Source organism: Stegodyphus dumicola, chromosome X2 (assembly GCF_044657685.1).
Source record: "Stegodyphus dumicola isolate Sdum_Otavi_A_Nest chromosome X2, ASM4465768v1".
In the NCBI taxonomy this organism is placed as follows: Eukaryota; Metazoa; Arthropoda; class Arachnida; order Araneae; family Eresidae; genus Stegodyphus; species Stegodyphus dumicola.
Genome location: NC_140781.1, coordinates 86,179,724 through 86,201,961, shown reverse-complemented (window position 1 = coordinate 86,201,961; position 22,238 = coordinate 86,179,724). Strand labels below are relative to the sequence as shown.

Below are 22,238 nucleotides of genomic sequence, written 5' to 3'. Positions count from 1 at the left end.
AAATAAATAACAAAAAAATTATTAAATTTAGACATTTGAAAGAGTGCTTACCCATGCAAGTTATGGACATCCAAATACATGATTTAAGATGAATGCATTTTTGGGTCATAATTCTTCATATATTTATTATTGGCTTGGCTGAATCAGTGTGAGATCATACCGATGCCTGCCCAAATGCCCTTTCCAAATAATGCAAACACATATCTGGATCGGGAAATAACTCCAGTTTGATACCGGACATGCTTAAGGCAGCTTGCTAAGCTAGGCCAGGTGCTGTATAGACATATGCCGCATCCACTTTGCAGTTTGCAGAAATCAAGGCACAGCCTTCTGAAGTTTTGGAAAAACTCAGTCAGAAGTCAACTAAAAAAGGAAAAATATCATTAAATAAAATAATTAAAATTCTCAGCAAAATATATATGTTAAAACATGGTTGCGAAAAATATAAAATAATGATAAATTATCTTTCGATTACTGGTTATCCGAAAAGATAAAATCTCGTTGTTTTCCCAACCGAACACGTTGGTAGACACATTAGTTATGTTTTCGAACTTGTTGAACTGGTGGATAGGAGTAAGAACAGATAAGCCATTTACTGTGATTTCTCCTTCATAGGATTTATAACAACTAATATGATGTGCATTAGTTTCTATAGGGTTAAGGGTACGCGAAGACGCTCCACACAAGACAGTTCTGGTCCTAATTCTGTATGCTGAGAACAGCTTGCTTGCTAACTAAGGCTTTCAGTAGATGTACATAAGAAGAGGCCACTAAGAGTTTATAGACAGAGTTCTTGAACTCAAGATATTGGACGGTATCTAGAAGCCATCCTGACCGTTTTCTTAGAAACTTCTCCAAACAGTCCAACACTTGTAAAATAAAATATTTTGTGAGTGATACTAATTTCTGTTTTGCACATTGTATATAACATAAATTACGATTCACATAATCTTACTTTCATTTCCTATTTTCTTAACTTTTCAATAGCTGCTTGCAAGTCAGGCACTTCACCCGTGAGGAGGGTGTTACATTCTGACCTAAAATAAGCTGCGCATGTTTCTTCCTCTGTCTCCGACACTTTTCCGATCATCTTCACTCAAGCCTTCAAATATCATGTAATCCCTTGGAGTTGTGTGGCATATTTTTCAATCTTGCCACGACTTCAGTTTTTGACAATTCTAAAATCTCTTGCAAGTCTTTGTTGCTGCCTTTCTTCGGATAAATGACCTTGGTTTCAAACGTACCCAGGCATGGTGGATGCTCCTGATGGAGTCGTTTAGGAGCAAGCATGGTGAAGGGGCAAGCTACTCGTTTCACTGAACGAGACGGTCCTGGCTTTGGTGGTTCAGCATGAACCTTCATATGTCGCACTAAACTATCTTTGCGGTAGAATTCCTTCTTGTAGACACGGCAAATGTTTCCGCCTGTTGAATGTTGCACATTAATGTGTCTTATCAAGCTTCTCTGGTGTGCAATTATTTTAGGGCATTCAAGGCGAGTCAAAGTAGAGGTTTGAATAAAAGGTGAATTCAGCTGTGAAGGTAATAAGGTATTTGTCCCACCTTCTTAGCATGCTTTCGTGGTGTAATAGTCAGCACACTCGACGTATTCGAGAGGTACGTGATTCGAATCCAGGGAAGGGCACTGCTCCTTTTTCATCTCTCCTGCTTCAAAATAACCTAATGTCTCTACAAGGTCACAAATCTCCAAAATCCGCGACAGCAATCACATGATCATTCAAAGGCATATCGTCATGTTCAAATGCATATTCAGGATCCAACTAAAAAATACAAAAGTGCCAAAAAAGTATAATCACTCACAAATTCTGAAACATGCACTTTTTCAAAAAGGAAATATATTTACTTTGCTTTGTGATTGAGCAGTATTATCCTTTAAAAGCATAGTCTCGGTTGTACGTACCTTCTAAAAAAATCTTTAATGCTTATGAAAAATTATTAACGAAATCTTTTTATGAACAGAGTTAAGCGACGAAAAATGACAAAAAACGCTAGCAAACATAGTACCGAAACTTTCAAAAATTATAAGGCAGTCTGGTTATAATTGTAAAAAATAAACCAAGATTTACATGAGTAAAAAGAAAACATTTTTCAGCTAATTTAAGAAATGCGCAATAGGTAACATTAAAACACAAAATGTTGATCAACTGAAAAAAAGTAATTAAATACGAAGATTTACATTAGTAAAAGAAAACATGCCAGAGATAATTTAAGAAATACTCAATGAGTAATATTTACATTAAAACATGAGATATTAAAAAAATATTTAACTAAGAAGATTTACATTAGTAGAAAGAAAACATGCAAGCGATAATTTAAGAAAAGCGTGATCAGTAATATTAACATATTATATATTGATAAATTCGAAAAAAATTGTTAACTAAGAAGATTTACATTAGTAACAAGAAAACATACTAGAAATAATTTGAGAAATATGCGATGTGTAACATTAACATATAAGATATCGATCCATTCACAAAATATTTATCTAAGAAGATTTACATTAATAAAAAGAAAACATGTTAGAGATAATTTAAAGAATGCGCGATCGCTAATATTAAAACATGAAATAGTGATCAACTGAAAAAATAATTAACTAAGAAGATTTACATTAGTAAAAAGAAAACACGCTACAGATAATTTAAGAAATGCGTGATCGGTGATACTAAAACACAAAATAAATAGCTACTATGAAGATTCACATTAGGTCTTATATTTTACTAAAATCTCAATAAATAATAGTTGAAAAAGTAGTAGGATCAGTCACATCGGTAGGATAGAAAATTAATTACTTACATTACAACGAATGCGTTCAACTGAAATGGCGACTGAGAGGCAATCTGGAAAAACATAACAACAGACCTCGAATAACACGTCTTGGTTCAAAAGAGGAAGATGAAAAGTAAGAGCATGTAACATAACAGCACAGGCAGAAATGACGGAAAATGCGTGCAGTCAAGTTTAACGGTGTCAAACACCAAGGTGCCTGTGTGGGAGACCCTACCCTTAATCGAATCAAAGTGAAAGTTACGAATTAAATTCTGCCAATAACTTATTTGTCTTAAATAATGATTAAATATTAATAATTTTTAATTGAATTTAGAATGCTAAAACTGTGAGAAGGGGAAAACAAAAGGTACTGAGCTGGTGCATAATTCATGAGGTATATGCTAATCACCCAATGCCAGTAAGTAATAACATATTTACGCAAAAGATATAAGAAACACAAATGCAAATAGAAATACTACATTGAGGTACATACAACCCAAAATTATTACTGCTTTCAGAGAGAACACGCAATACATCACTTTCATTTAAATGCTGGGGTTTAAAATTATCATACGTCTTTTTTTTTTTTTTTTTTTTTTTTTTTTTTTTCATATTATTGTAATTATACCTGTTGATTCTGGTTTCAGAGTTCGAGATACTTCTCATTTGAACATGGAATTTTCTGGCCAGGCGCTAGTAGAAAGTGCGGAGTTGTACAATATTCAGTTCTTCATGGATAACATTGTTTCGCACATACCAGGATGCGTTGGCAATTTGACGCAGAACAGAGTTCTGCGCTGATTGAAACTGTTTTCTGTTTGTTCGACAAGAGTAAACTCAGATTGCACATGCATGGGACGCAGAATGATTTTATAAACGAGTAGCTTGTTGTGTATAGATATAACGCTGTTTCGAGCGATTAAGAAGTAGAATTTAGCTTTACGTAGTCGAAACTTCTGAATAACAGCACGTATGTGTGAAGACCGTGACGGATTAAGACGCTTGACGACGTTTTTATTCTTCGCAACTATTACTGCAACGGTTTTATCAACGTTTGTTTGGATTTTATATTGCTTTAGCCAAGTCTCTATTGCTTGTATGTGGCTTCGAAGGTGGTGAATAACTGGACTTAGCAATGCATTTTGTGCAAGGATCGCTCTGACAGCAGTGTACATTGCAAGTGTAGTGTTCGGTGTGCAAGGAATGTCGTTCACATAAATGTTAAATAATGCGGGACCCAATAGGGATCTATGTAGTACACATGCTAAAATAGCTCGGCTAGTAGAATATGTGTTTGAAATAAGAATGACAAAGTGCGTCTGTTAGGTAAAACTTAATTATGTGTATAAAGTAATCTGAGAAGCCCAGTTTGTGTATTTTGTAAATTAAGGCATCCATCTAAACGCGATCGAAGGATTTGGCTATGTCGACAAATAGGCCTCCTGTCAATTTCTTCTTTTGCAGGCCTTCAGAAATATTCATATGGCGGAAAAAGACCCAGCGTCTTTTATATAAGCCTTGGTCAGGATCTACGGTAACCAATTATAAATGCAAACTATTCCCCTGTAGGGACCGTAGTTTAATGTTCTCGAAGGAGAGTGTCAAGTCAAGATGCAATCTGGTATGAAGTAGAGCTTCCTCCAGAACAGAATGCTACGTCAATAGGGCGAGACAAGCGTAGAATCTAAGATGGCATTACAACAGCACGCTGACGTTCGCCATGACGCAGAACCTTTTCTAAACAAGTCAATGAAACACGTGAATGACGCCAACAGTTGCAATGCAGGATGACGTCATAAAAACTAAAGCCCGTAATGGCCGTCTATGAGCGCCTCAGTAGGCTTCGCCCTCTGAGAACTAAAGCGCCACATGTTCCGAAACCAACATATTCTAACTACTTAAATGGTTTTACAAAACAACAGCTTTTATTTTGTTTTCACAAAATGGCTATTTACTTAGAGTTGTTTTCTTTTGCTGACATGCGTGAATGAGTTTCCAAAATTTTTATTTAACAGCATTCTTTAGAATCAAAACAAGCATATAGTAGGTAGATCTAAAAGTTTACAGCAAGTTAAACCTTTTATAGAAACAAAGACGACTGTAATAGTTTCGTTTTTCAGCAATTACATCCTTTTACCACCGTGCTCTTTTCACATCATTTAAGGAACCCTTGAAAATATGCCCTCGAGATTTGTTCTGAGAATGTTACGTAACATCTCTTTTCACACAATTATCACCATTAAATCTCTTTTCACGAAGATCAGACTTCAATTTGGAGAACACGTAACTTAGAACTAAATCTGAGCTATAATAGGGATCGGGTCAAGTTTCTTTTTTTTTCTACCTACATATTTGCCTAAGAGTAACAATGCTTCTGTGAAGAATATTCTAAAGGAAGTTTGTATTTGTTTTCTCTAGCTGAACTTTCTAGCGTGTATGAAAAGTGTTTGCATCTACTTACATACAAGAGACCTAAAAAAACATTTATCTCAGACTGATGTTTATTTTGAAACAATCTTCCATGCCTTTTCAAGGAATCTGACACATGTCCCACTTATTCAAAGAGCAAAATTCATGCAAGAGCCTTTTTGCTCCTTTTGAGAAGTCTCTGCCAGATACCCATGAAATGCGTAAAGTTTTTCGCTAAAAGAAAATGCCAGTCAAATTTGTATTTTGTATTTTACTTAATTTTAAACCGTCTGTTTAAGTCGCTTTCAACTCATCATTTCAAAGAGTCAAAGGATCTAAACCCTTCAAGCTCGTTTTATTTAGACAAAAACTGTCCAGAATAATTCCCTCTTCCTTCGATCGTAGATATTTAAAATTTGAATATTTTTTGCTATTAAAATCAAAACTTAAATATTTTATTCTTATTTAGTCTTAACAAGTTCATAAAAATATTTAGTAGGTGCTTAAATGGTAGACATTCGCGAATATTTTAGTAGCACAAATTTTAAAGTCACTCGAGTAACACTCAAGTATAAGGACTTTTTATGCTAGCAAGATAAGTTATTGAACTTTAAATAAGTAGCAAGTAAATAAGCTAAATAATGAAACCAAGATTTAATTGATAGATATTGCTTTAAAAGAATATCATATTTCGACAAGCGATATTTACTTGATATATTTGCTTATTTTCAAGAAAATTTCTCTTGAACCAGAATTTCTAGAAATTTCTTTCGATTTAAAACATCCATAAGTTGATTTCTTTAAAATTCTATCTTAGATTTGGGTCATTAGTATTAAAAATATAAGAGTATAAGAAAATGCTTCTCCTTATTTACTTCCTCAAGTGTGGGTGCCCAAACAAGAGCTGATAATATTTTTATATCTAGGTCTTTTGTATTCGCAAAGTGTTTATGAAATTTGGGTTCGATGCCGGTGTCTGAACCGGCTTGCTGCTTGATTTTTCCCATGTGAAACATAAATATGGGGAGTTTTTTATCACTGTACCTTCTGCTAAGGAAAATAGGTTTCGTGAGCTCTATCATAAATACCTAAACAAACAAAAAAAACTTATTTATGTGGTTATACAAAGAGGGGTCTCAATATATAATAATATTGAATTTTCCTGCAGAATTCACGTAACCCCTTGAAACGTATATAATAATAACGTATATAGTAATGCCTCTATAAATATGCAAGGGAAAGATTTATAGATTAAAAAAAAATGTGGCTTACATGTATGTGATGAAATGTATTCTTGAAAAATCAACAGAACTATCAACTGAAAATATGTAGAGTCTCACTTGGTTTGGTAACATACACTAAGTCAAGACTCCTAGGTAAACGTAAGCGACTTATCGCTACGTCTAGACAAGCAAACAGAAATGTACTAAGGGTGTAAGAGACCCTTTTATTAAGAACTCAATAAGTTGAACAGAAAGCGCTCTCGGTGTTTACAAACCAGCCAGCATTTATTGCGTGAAATCAAAAGTTGAATGTTAAATTAAAACTAAATTTTAGTAAGACAAAGAGCTACGCAGAGATATTTAAACGAACAAATTGGCTTTTAACCTACCGCGTGACAACACTATCTGCAAGAATAAAGCAACGCCGGGAAAGACACGATTAGAATGCAACTAGTAATGTGGCGTTCAGCAGGCGAAATACGCTCTGGCTAAAGTAATCTCAAACCCTCACTTGAACACGCGTGAGCTAATTTTGCGTTGAGGCAGAAAAACCGCGAGTGAAAAGTGACAATAAGTATTCCTAACATAAAATAACTGGTTAATTAACATAAATGCTTACAAATAAATTAGAAAATCTTCTTATGTACTCTGATAGTATGTCAATGCGATATAAAATATCTAATTAAAGGCACAAATCTTCGATAATCTTCAAGGCAGTGGACGGTAGAATAGACACAAATGAAAATAAAAATGGAGAAATTTAGAGAAAGAATTTCTGCTACCGAAAAACAAACTGCTGAAAGAGTTGCTATTGCTATCGCCAAGGAAGTTGAGAGTTTAAAGAAATCCATAACGACAGCTAGTCACAATTCTAACGCCCTTAAATTCGACAATATGTCATTCAAACACTCTCTAAATGTATTAGTTAAAGATGGAAAGACTTCCTGGTAAGTGTGCAAGACGCAGTTCTCTACAGTGGCAATCGCAGGTGGATGGGATTCCGAAACTAATTTCTGCCATCTCGCTGTTTCTCTGAGAGCGGATATCACTCAAACTCTGCCCGAAAACCTCAGGCTAAATTTCGAAGCTCAGTCGAGCACCTTGGAGTTGCGCTTTGACGAGAAGTGTTTAAAAGACTATAGCAGGCTTAAGTTAAAATCTCACCTATAGAAGCTCACGAAACGCTCCAGGAGCTCTCCACGGATACTAAAAGGCTATCTCATCTCACTTCTTTGGACTGCGCGACAGAAACAAGGGAAATCGTCATCTTGCAGTACTTCATGAACGGCATCCGGGATCCTGATATACAGAAAGCCCTGCGAATGCCGGATGTCAAGTATTTAATGAGCGCTTTAATTAGAGGCAGCCCAACATGCAACTCGAAGAGATCGTTACGCAATCAGAGCTGCTCATGTGTGGAGAAGCCAGGGTATCAAATGACTGCTCGTCAACAAGATTTAACCAAGCAAGTCAATACCCTGACGCGGAACAGGCGGGGCAATAAACCAACCCTAAAGTGCTAGAACTGCGGTGGTGAAGGCCACCTACGAATGAACTGCAGAACATACCAAGCCACGGAAGCTAAGACCACTCCCAGCAAGAAAAAGGAAAAGTAATTAGTGGCCACCTCGCGAGGCGGAAGATACCAGATAATGAAAACTCCTTTTAAAGCCCTTCATATTTCTGCAATGGTTAGCGCAGTAATAGACTCTTCATTATGGGACATGTAAATGGAGTTAGTTGCAACTCCCCAGGAAAAAGGGGTACCCAGTAGCAGCTGAAATTCTGTGCATGGTTAAACGCTCCAACCTTTGGAGGCTATCCAAGGAGCCATAACCCCCCGGTCAACCTACGGGGAAATTTTTTGTTTCACACAGTCTGTGTTTAAGCACAAAAGGTCAATGGTGGACGGCAGGGCATCCACCTAAAATCAAGCAGAACGAAGTTAGACATCGTTCCCCAGTGTTTTCTAAGACTCTAAAATACTAATCATTTGCACGTCCCAAGCTCTTCTTTCTTTCATGTGATTCTGACGTTCGTTAGATCATTCCTTCCTAGTGTTGCATTTTTAATGACCAGCAGTGTATTATGAAGCCATACGCACGCAACATTATTTCTTGTTCAGCGGTATGAGGATATCCGGCTTTTGGAATTGATAAAGAAATATTGTAAATGGATTCTAAACCTCCTGCAATATTTGCAGTAGACATCTTATGAAATGATTTAATCCTCGCTTTAGATCTATACAGATATTTTTCTTTAATATTTTTTAAATAATGCAAATTAATACCTTTCTTAGCAGGATGCATTCTTTCCATACGGTCTTTCATCTGAATGTTTTTGCCCAGTTCAAACATACCGGGAGACAATCATTTCATGGAGACGTAATGAAACCAAATGCTAAATATTCTTGAGAATGCTGACGAAACTTTTTTTTTTTTTGGTAAGCGACATGGCTGAATATTTGAATACATATAACAGTTTTAAAAATTTGATAATGAAGACACCTATTAGTAATGTCTACGTGAAGAACAATCCACAAATATGTTTTTACAGATTATTTAACTGTAAAATTACTTGAAACGTCTTACTGTACTGCATGCCAAGGCTACAGACAACTAATATTATAAGTAAGGCCTGATACACAGCGTTTTAACTGTGTGCGGAAGGGAATTTCACCAGTCCTGCCCAGTAACGAAAATAATTTGTCTTTAAAAAAATTCGAAAAAGCATTGTCAAGAGAAAAAGGTAACTGCTTCTGATTGAGTGAGTGAGTGAGTGAGCGCCACCAAGGAAGACCACTGACCTGGCCGTAGCCTCACAGTATGTTATCTTCCTGGCAGAAACCATCTACTCTCTGCTCCATCCTGCTCCGGGAACGCAGCAGAATAGACGGCTAAGAGCCTCATAAAGTCTACATATAAGCTTGGATGTTGTTGTACGGGGAAAGAGTATCCTGTTAGGAACTACTTAAAATTAAGCAAAGAAGCAATCAAAAGACTGTTAAGAATCGCTGTTAGAATAGACAGAAACTTGTGTTAGATAAAGTATAGATAGGAGGACTCTGCTTGAAAAATTAACTGCCGTGGATTTTCTGGACTTGCTAAATGTCTACATGCGGGTGCTTATCCTGACACAACTGTCATATATTTATGGGGCTTTTGTGAAATCGTTGGTCCTGCATGGAGGAAAGTTGTAACCTATTAAATTATTGCACATAGTAAACTTTAAAAAAATAAATAAAAAATAAAAAATAAATAAATAAATAAAGAGAAAAAATAAATAAAGAGATTAAAAGATGATTAAAAAAATCCTAGCGCCCAAACATAATTTAACGCAGTTTACTTTCCATGTGCCTGACTCTTATGTAAGAGCATTTAAAAGAATGTGTACCTGTTATCACTAAGATAACAAATTCCTGCATAATTTAGTTCTTTGCGCATACTTAAACTGTAGTTGTTTTACAAATTGAACCATTCACCTACATTTTCTTTCGTAGTACTTGCAGACAGTATAATACATACATAAGTACAAAACTGAATATTAAAGTGAAAAACTAACATGATACTGAGTACAGAAATACAGAAAGCTGATCCCTAATGCCTGCATACATAATACATGAAAACTGATAAGCATAATGCATAAAACTGATCATTAAGTAATGCTATGTAGTCTAAATCCTAGCCAAGTACGAACTGACCTTCATAGTACATGCAGAGAAGGAATAAATACAGACTTGAGTAATTTAAAGTTAACATAAACAGAAAAGTACAGCACCATACTCAGTAAAACTGATATCTGATTCCAAACACTTGAATACATAATGCTGATACATAATTACAAAGAGAAACTTACCTACATTAATTCCATAGTTAGTTTTATCACCTTAGAACATGCACATAATTTATACAAAACATAATTAAGCACGTAATGCTGATCACTAGGGAAGAGATTCAAACATGCAATTTATCACATTAATACAGATATTTCTTCCCTAAAATTTACATAAAAAGTTGAATATTTATTAAAATTAAGAAGGCAAAAATGCCATACCAATAATAATATCATTCATAAACTTGAGGTGATAACATAAGTTGACCTTGCCCTTCTTGAACCTATTTATCACAAACTTGTAATTTAAATACACGATTAGTAAGTGTAGGAAAACTCATTGCTGTTGAAGATTTTACTGGCACGATCTGGTCTTGCGAGTCCTAGACCTGTACATTAATTGCAAAAGTAAACATTTTAAAGAATATAGGCAGGTTGTTGCCATAGTCCTAATTATCTAAGTTAGTCTTGGGTTGAGAGGTTCGAGGTGTGTGCCCAGATTGATTTAGTGTGATTTATACATTTTATGATTCAGAGCGCTAAGCACTTGATTATTTCTATTTGGGGACACTTATCGTCGTATTAGAGAATACTTTCTCTGACAATGGCTGATTACCGCTTGTAGCTTTTTATTTGCTGTTTTGTTTGTTCTCATATTTGCCGCCCATTGTGGCCAGTAAGCTTGACTTGGCTTTCTTATATGGTACTGTGCCGTGTTTGTGCAGTGGAAGACGTAGTGGTCTGGATCCCCCACCTCTCCACATTGACATCTTTCTGTATCACTCAGGCTGAATCTATGCAGATAGGTCAGGAATGGGACATGACTTGTATAAAACTGTGTCTGACTACCACTATTGCAATTTAACTCTAGCGTTGTTTTTGGGAAGAACATATACGTTCTCCTTTCTGTATCTGCTGTGTCCCATCTGGCTTGCCATCTGTCTATCAGTTGTTTTAGAGTGATCTTTTTGAGATGAGACCTAGGTCATTTATCTGGCAGTTCTGTTCTTGAGACCTCCTTTGCCGCTTCTTTTGCCAGGGTGTCTGCTTCCTCATTGCCTTTAATGCCCACGTGAGGCATGGCCTTTCTGATGGTAGAAGACTGAGGAGGATTTTCTAAGTTCTTGGACATACTGGCTTCTGTTTTTGTAACCTTTGATTGCGTCAAGGCTAGAGGCAGAATCACTGTAAATAGTAATGTGGATAAGTCTGTTCCTCTTCACATAATTAATTGCTGCTTTAAGTGCTGCCAGCTCAGCTTGGAATACTGAGTTCCTACTGCCAAGTCTTCTTTTCCATTTATACACAACTGTATTACCTTTTAGTACGCAGAAGGCACTGCCAGTACCCGTCTCGGTTTTTGAGCCATCTGTAAATATAGCTGTGTGATTATCTTTTGGTGTCACATAGTGGCCTAGAATACACTTTTTTAGATTGTTTCAGCCGGATGTCCTTGCGTCACTGGCTTGTGTTTTTCAAAGTCTTCAGCAAAGTGGTGTTGTTCCCATAGAACTCCATCCTCACCTAGCCTTAACACTCTTGCAATTAACGACTCCCTTTCCGCTTGCAGGTCTAGCGAAGGAATTCCTGCTAGAACCTGCAGAGCTGTCGTTGAAGTAGTTCTGTAGCCCTTGCAGATGAGCAAGAGTTGCAGCCTTTGCATGGACAGGAGTAATCTACGCATGCTTACGTTGAGTGTATTTCCCCAGATCGCTACGCCGTAGAGAACAATTCTTTCTGTTATTGCTTGGTACCACCTCTTAAGCACCCATGGTGGTGCTCCCCACTGCAGTCCTGTTGTGCGTAGCATTGTGTTTGTGAGTGCGATACATCTTTTCCTGAGTTCTTTTTAAGTGGGGAATCCAAGAGAGATTATTGTTGAGGATAAATCCTAGGTATTTTATGTTTGGAGAGCATTTTATTGAGCTACCGTTGAGTCTAATGGTAGGATTTCTTTTCATTACTCTTTTACGCCCTATAAATAGCATGGTAGTTTTTTCTGCTGATATCGTAAGTTTATGTGTTTGTGCCCACTCTAAGAACCTATTTAGTGCATTTTGTGTAATTTTCTCGATATTCTTTCTTCCCGAAGTTACTAGAAGGAAATCATCCGCAAAAGCTTGCAGATGTATTTCGCTCTCCATCTCAAAAATTTGGAAAGCTGAATTAGCTACTAGGTTACACAAGGTTGGCCCTAAACAGGAACCCTGTAGACAGCCTTTCTCCAGTTTATGCTGGATTATTCCATCGTTTGTAGTTACTTGAACTTGTCTGTCTTCAAGGTAGCTCCTTATCAACTTTAAGATCTGAATTGGGCAGTTGATTGAATCTAATTCTTTTGTTACATCAGGCCACCAGACATTATCGAAGGCTTCCTTTATGTCAATAGATATTACTATTGAGTGATTGTCTTCCTCTCTGTTCTTTTTTAGCACTTTCAGGAGATCTGCTACTGCCTGTTCCGTAGATATTCCTTCACGGAAGCCATACTGTTTTTTATTAATTACTGAACTTTTATTCAGGAAATAATTTAGCCTCATTAGAATGATTTTTTCTAGAACTTTGCTAATTGTGGGAAGGAGACGTACCGGGCGGTAGGAGGTCGAATCCGAGGGATCTTTTCCCTTTTTGTGAAACAGAGCGATCTCTGCCAGTTTCATATCTTTCGGAAAGTGTCCTACTTTCCAGCATGCTTTGCAGACTGAGTGGATCAGCTCTGGAAACTCATTATGCAATGCCTTGAGTATTATATTGTCTAGGCCATCCGGCCCCGGTGTCTTTTTCCTTGCCAAACCATTTATGATTAAGTCTACCTCCTCTATTGTTGGTGGGAGATAGTCTCCATTTTTGGAAGACCAGAATTTTTCCTGAAATTGCGTCCTTATTAATGTATGCATTTCTGAGTCATTGGCGGGATCATCTGAAGGAAAAACCGTTTTCAGTATTACCGAAAGAATATTTATTGTATTTGGTGCGTCAGGGGCCACATTCGCAGTCAATTGAGTCGGTCTAAAGACCTTACCTGCGGCGATTTTTTGTATTTTCCCAAAAATTTCCGGCATTCTACTACAGTGTTCGTGCTAGGAGTCGGATTTGGCCTTTATTATCTGTAGTTTGTATTGCGCAAGTGCCTTCTTGTACGTCTGCATTTTTTGGTCCCTTTGTATGGAATCTGTTTCTGACTGTGCCAGTCTTCTGAGCGCCCGAACTCTGCTTCTGTTTGCCGTTAGTTTGTCATTCCACCAGGAAAGTTCTTTCTTCTGGCTGGGTGTTTTTTTCTTATACGTTTGTTTTGCTGCACTTCCAATTAAATGCCTGTAGGCATCATCCAGTCCGTCTATGGTGTTGCTTGCTTTGAAGTTGAAAATCAATTGACCTACATAAGGACGAAGCAGATTAAGGAACTTCTGATGTCCTCCATAAGCTGTCTTGAACCTCTGTTTCAGAGTATAAGTTAACTAAGCGCCCATTAGATAGCTGATTATTCTGTGGTCGCTCAGAGAGGGAATGGCCATAACATGCCCTTCCGACATTTGATTTGCTAATTGGGAAGAAACCATGGTTAAATCCGGCCAACCTTCCGCCCTTATAGTGCGAAAGGTGGGCGGTGAGTCTGACGTGTTTAGGATGCTTAATCTGTGTGTCATTGCATATTCTAAAACCATTTTGCCTCTTACGTTTTCCACTCGCGCCCCCCATAAGGGACTTGGAAGCATTGAAATCACCTGCTAATAAGATTTGGTTGTTCCCTTTTCTGACGACAGTGCTGATTTCTATTAATAGTGGATCTAATTCCTCACTTGGTGGAAAGTACACATTAGTAATTTGAAGGTGTCCCGTAGTTGTCTCTAGTTTAATGGTAACTGAGTGTTGCGTCTGAGATGTAAGGAGGGGAGATAGCGGACCATTATAGATTATGACAGCTTGTTGAGAGGTTGACTGGAACGTCTTGCTTGTGGGTGGAATTCCTGGCAGATGACTATGTGCTAAGTACGGCTCTTGTATGAGGGCGATATCCGCATTTTTCTTTGTCATAATATCCATGAAGTTAAGCGTTGCAGATCTAGCTCTCTGCAGGTTTGCTTGGAGAAACCTAAGTCCTGTGACTTGTTGGCGGAATTGGTTACCGCCTACATCTGTTGTTGCTGTGTTTTGCTGCCTCGTTGCAGTTCCTGTCGATACACGGGACACTTTGAAGAACTTGCCGGATGACTTGAGTCAAAGTCTGTGCTATTATGCGTGTTGGAGTGAACACAATTCGCACAATTTTCCTCTTCTGCCGTACACTCTTGTGTTAAATTACCTTTTCCGCACTTAGTACAGGCTGGTAGGAATCTGCAATTTTTACTTAGGTGGCCAAAGGTTTGGCAGTTGTAGCAGCGGGTTATTTTTACGTATTACGTATTTTTACGTAAACGGACACGAAGTAAATCCAATATAAACCCGCTTGTGGTCGAGAAGCCTGTCTTTGAAATCTGCTGTCACTTCCAGTATCCAATTACAGCTAGTTTCGTCCCTAGGTCTCGGGCCTTTTGGAAAAATAACTGGCGACCGCGTTTCTGGCAAAAGATCTTCAAATGCTGCTTTTATTTCGTCTGCCGTTATGTCACAGGGTACCCCAAATACTATAAGAGAGCTCCTAAACGGACGGGGAATCCTTAGTTCTAAGTGCTCTGTCAGCACGCTGGACTCTTCAATTACTTTTTTAAGTTTGCGCAGGTGTGTGGCTTCTTTGCACCTAATCAAGAGTTCTTTATATCTCGTGGCCCTCACTTGCTGTATGTTGATGCCAAGCTTATGAGGTTTGATGTTGTTTAGAAGTTGCGCTTTCACACTATCTGGCGTGCGCTCTGAATCTTTCCCCTTGATAAGTAAAACGTGCTCAGAAGGCTTTTGCTTGGGAATGGTTGTTGCTTGTATGGTTCTGATTGAGTGCACCGAGAGAACCCATGTGACATTTAAGGTCTAGTGGATTTACCCATTTATGCCTATTTTGTTGGTATACAATTAATTCCGACGGCGGCATTCCGCGTACATACAAAAGTGTCGTGACATTCGACTTTAGATGCGTGGATCACTCTGTAAAATGCAAATTTGAATTTATACATATTAAAACGGATATTATTATCTAATAATTACATTCCTAAAAATTAAATTAAATTTTAAAACAGAAAAATTTATCAACGTCCGCCAATAAACCCCTGTAATACTATAGACCCTTTCTAAACTTCTGTTGACTCCCAAGCGGTCCACCTGTTCCCCGTCGGGAATATCTGCTCTAGATGATTGGATAATGAGAAAATACTTGTATGAATAAGTGATAAGTTGAAATGCCGTTGAGATTTTACTTGATCTGAATACAATCCAATGTACTTTTCAAAGTTTATCTCGATAATTTCCTACCAGGACAGAAATAGTTGAAGCAGGAAACTTTTGTTGTAATACGTATCTTACCTTTTTATTCTGTGTGAATTATAATAACAACAGGAAAAGAGTACTAAATCTTCAAAACGTAGAGCTTACATGAAAGTATAAAATCGAGTATTATGAATTTAATTTTTTTCTTTGTATCTGCCAATCATTGTTGCTAAAACATTTGTGCTTCGACTAGATTTTAATAGCTAATTTCATGCGTTAGTTGAAAGTAATATTCAAATATTATAATAATAGCCATGTTTGTAGGTAGAGTTATAAATTTTTTCGCGCCCTTATTTAAGAAAAATAGTATTGGATACATTCGGAAATTACTTTCAAAATAATCACAAATTGTTTGCATAAAATATGAAATTTCATAAATGCAATGCTGGAGAAATCTTATACCATGCAAATGATTTTGTTTTCATGTACCTATTCAGACCGCTTACCTGTCAACAAAAACACTAAACTATACCTAAATTAATACTAAAATATATTACTCGTTAACTGAAGTTCGCCTTAAATTGTTGAAATGCATATCTTTCTTTAAAATTTCCAAGGAGAAGATACAGAAAAAAATAATGCTCAACATACAATTAAAACACTAAAACTCCTTCGCTGCCTTTTAATAGAAAAGTTTCTTATCTTTAATTTTCTCTCCTTAATTTCATTTTAAGCATTTCACAATGCACCTGCAATTTGTGCAAACCGCAAAAAACAAAAAACAAAACAGCCCTTACATACAGCGCCTATTTTGTTCGATTTCAATTTCCTTGCTGCTTTCTTGTAGGGAAGTGAGAGAAAGTTATTTTTACAAGGTCCTGTTAACGGTGGTAAAGCGTAACTTTCCTCTTTCTGAAGGAAGGATTTGAAAACTTTATTTCAGGCATTACAATTAAGATCAGAGTTTGAAGTTCCATAGTCAGAACTTTATTTTTCATTCTCATCTTCAGATATTTCTTACGAAGGAGACTAAGAATTAACATTTATTGAATAATACTGCTAAAGTTGAAATTTTTAGAAATGCGTGAAGTCTTAATATGTTTCAGATGAGAACCACAGCACCATTTAGCACAACGTTTAGTATTTCAGATTTCAGATTTGAAGGTGAGTTTATAAGGTATTTCTCCCACTTTCCTAACGTGCCTAAAAACTCCTACCTTTGTTTCCCTAAAATCCCCAGTCGCGCTTTAAAAATTCTCCCACTTTCCTAGCGTACCTTCGTGGTGTAGTGGTCAGCACACTGAGAAGTTGAGCTCAAAAATGCAGAAATCAACAAATCTTCTTTTAATAATTGTTATTATTCTGTAGGACTGAATATTTCTGATAAGATTATCCAGAACATTTTTCAGGTCATGAAAAAGAATTCTTTGTAGGCTTTCAAGTTCAGCAGAATCTATCCGTTTTAATCGATGACTCTAATTCCAGTCCATTTGAAGAATTCAATATTGTCCTTATATTTTTATTCTTTTTCCCCTTTCTCTGTATTTCTTTAAAGGATGGTGGATAAATGTCGGTAATATTACATATTCAAGAAGTCTAACAAATACAGTTTGTAAGAATAAACTACTACTTTGAAAAGCAGCTTATTCTCTTGAAGTGCACTGACACTTTTAAACTGAAATTAATCCTAAAAGATAAACTCAAACTGTATTAAATACCTTGCACATATTTCATCTATTATCTCACTCAAGGTACTTAAAAATATTTTTGCAACTTTGGACTGTAATATTTTCATGATTTATTGTTAGATTGCAAATTTGTTAAAGAAATTGTATTTCTCATTTGGTTCACGGTCTATCAAATATGTATACTTATGATCGATCCGGAGATGAACCTGCGCATCAAGAGCCACCAAGTAATATTAATTTGATATATTTGCTGCATGGTATACTAAATATGTGCACTTCAGATCGATCGGGAAGAAAAACCGGAAGCCATCTAGTAATGTTAATAGATATAGCATTGTCTGAGGCGGTTTAAAGCAGTTGGAATGGAAGTTCTAGAGTGAGCTTTCGTGCTAATTTTATATTTGGTTTCAACCCACTCATAATCAAACTCTTTAAAGATGTTTGTTTCATTCAAAAGAAAAGTAGGATAATAAAGTTTTTGCTTAATAATCATTATCATTCTCCTCCTAAGTTCTAGAGTGAGCTTTCGTGCTAATTTTATATTTGGTTTCAACCCACTCAATCAAACTCTTTAAAGATGTTTGTTTCATTCAAAAGAAAAGTAGGATAATAAAGTTTTTGCTTAATAATCATTATCATTCTCCTCCTAAGTTCTAGAGTGAGCTTTCGTGCTAATTTTATATTTGGTTTCAACCCACTCAGAATCAAACTCTTTAAAGATGTTTGTTTCATTCAAAAGAAAAGTAGGATAATACAGTTTTTGCTTAATAATCATTATCATTCTCCTCCTATCCATCTGCCTGATCTCTTTCTCATATCTATAAGTTTGCAATGCCAGTGGTAGACCGAGCAGTCCTTCATGTGCTGGAAAAGCTATGTAAACCTGCCTTCTAATTAGTTTTCAAGTAGTTTTCAACGGAGGGGGGAGGAATTTTTTTTTTTTTTTTTTTTTCTGAGGACCGATTTTTCCAAAACTATCTGAGAATCTGTGTGAGCAAACATTTGATGTAAAGCAAACGTTTGATAACTCTTCTGTATTCAGCAAGTCTTGGCGCATTGTTTTTATGGGATTAAAAATGGAAAGCTGATTATTCAGATTAGAATTATCTTTTCCATATTTTCTGAGTTACAGCACAGGAAAAAGAAATAATAACAACAAGTATGGTACCATCTAAATACTTCGGAACTTCTCAACAGTATGAAGTTTCGGTCGGAGAAGGTCTTCACCGTCGAATCTAATTTTTGACTTAGGTATAACAAACTTAAGAATTCCGCAAAAATTTCTGATGAATTGAAACTCCACCTCAAATACAAAAAATGCTTGCAGACCTTCATTTTACCTGTATATGCTAAGGTTATACGCACTAATATACAATATACAAAATAAAGGATTCGTGATATTTTCAACTAGCACTAAAGTACATGTTAAGTATTAATATCGATGTATTTAATATGTTGAATGTTAATAATGATTAATATTAATGTATTAATTTCAGCATGTGTTGCAAGTGCTATTTAAAAATTATCTAATATGTGATCTATAAATTAGTTTGCATAGCCGTTTCTAAAATTCATTTCACCATACACATAGTAACAAAAGTAAGTATGCAACTCATAGCTTAAGTGAAAAAAGCTCTAGTTCTCAAATAAATATAAGAAAAATATTATTTTGGAGAGTGTTGTTTATAGCTTCTGATTCAAGTCATAAAGTAATGAAAGATAAACCAAATCATTATATTTTAAAAAACTTTAAGAGTAATTTTGTTAACTACCAGTAGAAATTTAAATTACAAAAGTATATATGCACTCAATTTTACTTTTCAATAGGCTGAATGAAACTTCTCGAGTGATTTTTCGTATTTCAGTGATAAGTTTAGAAGTTCTGCTACAAAGCTTGTAAGTTTGAGCTTTAAGTACATCAACAATTCCCCAATGGCTCCACGTGGAAAAGAATTATCAAAAGATCTAAAGGATGCAATAATAAAGCTCTATAAGGAAAGCAAGTCCCAAAGACAAATCGCTAAAATCATAGGCAAAAGTCCTGCAACAGTGCAAAAAAATCATTGAAAAGTTCCAGGCTGAGGGAAATGCGCTAAAAAAGCCAAGAACAGAACGATCGCCCATTTTGACGGATCGAGAAAGGCGAATTATTGTTGGAAATGTGAAAAAAAAATCCGACGATTAGCGCACCAAAATTGACAACCAATGTGAAAAATAATTTTGCGAAGTCATGCAATCCTGAAACAATTCGCCGTGTGTTACGGAAGGCAGGATACCATGGTCGAAATATGCGAAGAAAACCATTTTTTTAGCAAAAAGAGAATATATTTTGCAAAAGAAAATGTAAAGCAGGACACAAATTTTTGGAATTCCGTGATTTTTTCGGATGAAAGTGAATTTAGCATCCACGGGTCAGACGGACACCAAAAGGTTTGGAGGAAAGCAAATGCAGCTCTAGAAACCAAAGAACATGAGAGGAAATGTCAAACACTATAAACTGGTTTGATTATGGTTTGGGGTTGCATGACAGCAACTGGAAAAGGAAATTTAGTTATAATCGACGGAACAATGAATCAATATAGCTATTTCAATATTTTAAAGAATAATCTAAGCCAAAGTGCTTCTAAATTGGGACTCTATGGATCCTCCACTTTCCAACAAGATAATGATCCCAAACATACCGTATTTATGCGAATCTAATGCGCCATCGAATCTAATGCGCATCCCCATTTTAAAACTTTAAATAATAAAAAAATTGTTTGTCGGTGAATGTAATGCGCATCAATGATATGAGGAATTTATTGAATCTTATTTTATACAACAATGGATTTGTATATAAACTATCAATTAATGGTATGATAATTTTATTTAAATTTAGATACCATATTTTATACAACAATGGATTTATACATAAAGTAGCAGAATATAGAATTAACCTATTAGTGGGTTATTGTCATGTGAAACAATCAATGTTAATTAGCACTACCGTATATACGGTACCTATCGTAAAATATGAACATGAAATAAATCGTAACATTTCTATCTAGCTAACAGTTTCTACAATCAGTGATTAATAGTAAACGTCTTTATTCACTAATGTTTTCATCACTGGAATCCTCGCAGCTCTCTTTGTCAGAAGCAGATTCATTTCTTCTTTCCTCATCATCGTCATCGTCATCCTCGGCGTTCCAGAGCACGTCATCGTCACTGCCATTCAATGAATTTGAAATGCAGCATTTCTTGAAAGATTTCACAATCATTGGTGCTTCTATGCTTTTCCAGGCAGCAGAAACCCAGTGTGCAACAATGTGCGGTGCAGCACGCTTAATTTTTTCCTGTCGGGGTCAATACACGGTTTGGCTGACAAAATCATTTTTCGTACTCCGCCTGAACGTACCCATTAAAAGGTTTATTTATACTAACGTCTAGGGGTTGTAACACAGACGTCATCCCTCCAGGAATGATAACAAGATCGCTGCATAGGCTGTGCATCTTCTTTTTTACGTCGTCGGTGAGATGACCACGAAATGCGTCCAGACAAAGCATTGATGGTGGATTAGAGAGCCTACTGGGAGGGCGTTTCCATACATTTTGGAGCCAATCAAGCATTAATGATTCCGTCATCCACCCCTTCTCTTGGTTTCGAATCAGGACATCATCTGGGAACAACTTTTCATTCTTAGGGGTTTTAGGGCATGTTTTCCGTTTGAAGATTAAGAAAGGGGGAAGTTTGCACCCGTCTGCTGTTATTGCCAGCATCACTGTTACGCGTTGTTTTTCACATCCCGAAGTTTTGATGATAACTTCCTTAGTCCCCTTATCCGTAATGGTGTAGTTACGAGGCATATCAAACCAAATTGCCGTCTCGTCAGCGTTGCCAATTTGCCCCATTGAAAAATTCTTTTCCTTCCGATGACATACCGCTGAAATGTTAGTAGTTTTCCCTCAAAATCTGCAGGAAGCTTTTGGCATATTGTTGTACGGCGTCTTAGAGATAAACCCATCCGCTTCATAAACCGATCCACCCATCCACGGCTAGCCTTAAACTCTTGTTTCGGTATTCCAAGAACTTCAGCCTCCTCTTTTGCTTTATTTCTTATGGTGTCACTAGTCACAGGTTGTCCATTCTTCCTCCTTTCACGTACAAATTCCAAAACTTTTTCTTCAATTTTAGGGTGTCTTCCTTTGCGAGGGCCAGTGAATTTCTTTCTACTAGCTTTAGTTGCAAACAGTGCCAATTTCTGTTGCCGCCACAAGCGAACATTGCTCTCAGCTACGTTGAACTCTCTCCCTGCCTTTCTATTGCCATTTTTTTTTTCAGCATAAAGAATTACTTTACGTTTGAAAGTTTTGAAAGTGGGCAAACAGAGAAGAATGTCCCCTCCATTTCGTGACTACATACTCTGCAGTTTGTATCCTCTATGCAATAATGTGTCAACGATAAATGTAACGGTAAATGTAGTCGAGAAATTTGGTTGACGTCATCGGCGAACTTTGCACTCGAATCTAATGCGCACCCCAATTTTGAATACTTCATTTGTCCAAAAACGATGCGCATTAGATTCGCGTAAATACGGTACTGCTCGGGTTGTTCGGGAATGGCTGCTATATCACGTGCGAAAACAGCTAAAAAAACACACCGCAGTCACCTGATCTTAATCCCATTGAACACTTGTCGGATTATCTCGATCTAGAAAGATCTAAAAGAGCAAAACTAAGAATGATCTTAAAAAAGTCCTTTTGGAGGAGTGGCAGAAAATACCATCTTCTGTCACTCAAAATTAAATAAAATCAGTGCCATTTAGGTGTTATAAAGGCCAAAGGCTATCCAACAAATTACTAATTTTGTTGAAAAATTGTAAAATTTGCAATATTAATGTCTTTGGTTTTGTTTGCATATTTACTTTTATGATGTAAATCACATCCTATTTTAAGTTAAGCTC

The 22,238-nt window shown here is 36.4% G+C and overlaps 1 long non-coding RNA gene across 1 annotated transcript in view; it reads right to left on the bottom strand.

Moving 5' to 3' along the window:
• LOC118191674 (uncharacterized) overlaps nucleotides 1–22,238 on the bottom strand; it is a 29,835-nt gene that overhangs the window by 3,182 nt on the left and 4,415 nt on the right. The window contains exon 2 of the long non-coding RNA XR_015039109.1: nucleotides 52–363. This is a non-coding gene — a long non-coding RNA (uncharacterized LOC118191674). The remainder of the gene's footprint in view (nucleotides 1–51; nucleotides 364–22,238) is intronic.